This window comes from Palaemon carinicauda, chromosome 12, assembly GCF_036898095.1.
Source record: "Palaemon carinicauda isolate YSFRI2023 chromosome 12, ASM3689809v2, whole genome shotgun sequence".
Lineage (NCBI taxonomy): Eukaryota > Metazoa > Arthropoda > Malacostraca > Decapoda > Palaemonidae > Palaemon > Palaemon carinicauda.
The window spans coordinates 125,228,749-125,230,047 of record NC_090736.1 but is presented as its reverse complement, the minus strand read 5'-3'; positions in this window follow the sequence as shown (position 1 = coordinate 125,230,047).

Here is a 1,299-nt window from a genome sequence, read left to right as displayed (position 1 = left end):
CATCAGGAGACCCCATTGTTTTTTTGGAAATCTAAACTCCCGAGCTTCTTGGTATTGTCTCCTATTATATTGAATTTAATTTAATTTGAACATCCTTATCTTTATGGGAAGCTCAAAGTATAAGATTTATATTCTCCGTGTGATATTTCATATTGTTTTTAGTCCAATCAATCAATTCAGAGTGCCTGGTTCAACGCGATTTAATAATACTACTTTACACCATCCATCCCTGAATAAAAACATAAAATATTATATTGCATTTGAATTCTCTCCATCATGATTAATTTAATCAGAGTTGTTGATAAAGTTTTCAGGAATTTAATAAGCTTCTATTACAGAGATAAAATGAATTAACCTGGTGACAATAATGCAACTGCAAATAAATATTGGGAGTGAACCTGAGGCTAGGTTAATTAGACTGCCATTTTTTATCGGAAAAAAAAACTTGAGATTTCAGCTAAATTCCAAAGATGTACTGCGTCAAAAAAGTTTTTTTTTTAATAGAAAAAAAAATAAACGGATTTTGAGCGAAGCGAAAAATCTATTTTTGGGTGAGATAGCCATGGCGTCCTGATGGAAGGTTCCTGTTTGGTAGCTTCCTTGGGTATAAGACTACTAAGATATTCCCAGAGAATTTAACCACAGGTTATCACAGAATTCTAACTTCTGGAGCGAGTATCTCAAAGGTTTCCCTTTAAGACATCGTAATACAACAGGGGACACGCATGTCTGAACGTGCCACATAGCTATCTTCACCCCGAACAGAGTTAATGCTTCGGTGTGTAAGGGCTGAGAATAGCTGGGAGCCGTTCCACAGCTAATCTCACTCGTGGCTACTACTGATAATCGAGACGTAAACAAACGGACGCCATTGCTCTGATGACGTCACGCCCGTCTTTATCCTGAAGCCAGTTGCTGCCCATCACCATGATACAATTGTGTAGGGTGGGAACAAAACTGGACGAAGTAGTAGGGAGGGTCCATCAGGACGCCATGGCTATCTCACCCAAAAATAGATTTTTCGCTTCGCTCAAAATCCGTTTTTTGGGCTCAAGCCATGGCGTCCTGATGGAAGAGTACCAGAGAATCAATGTATCGTGGTAGATTTTCCCCCAGTGTTAAGTGCCTAGGCATTGACAAAACAGCAAAGTAATCTTAGGTAAAGAACCATAGGAACGAAGTATCCTGCCCCCCTTTGGTAGGAAGTTCCCATGGGCTATGCCGACGTCAAAGTGGTATTGAAGGGCTATTCATCCTGACAGAAGAACTTGAAGAACTTAGAGATGAAGCAGAATGTTT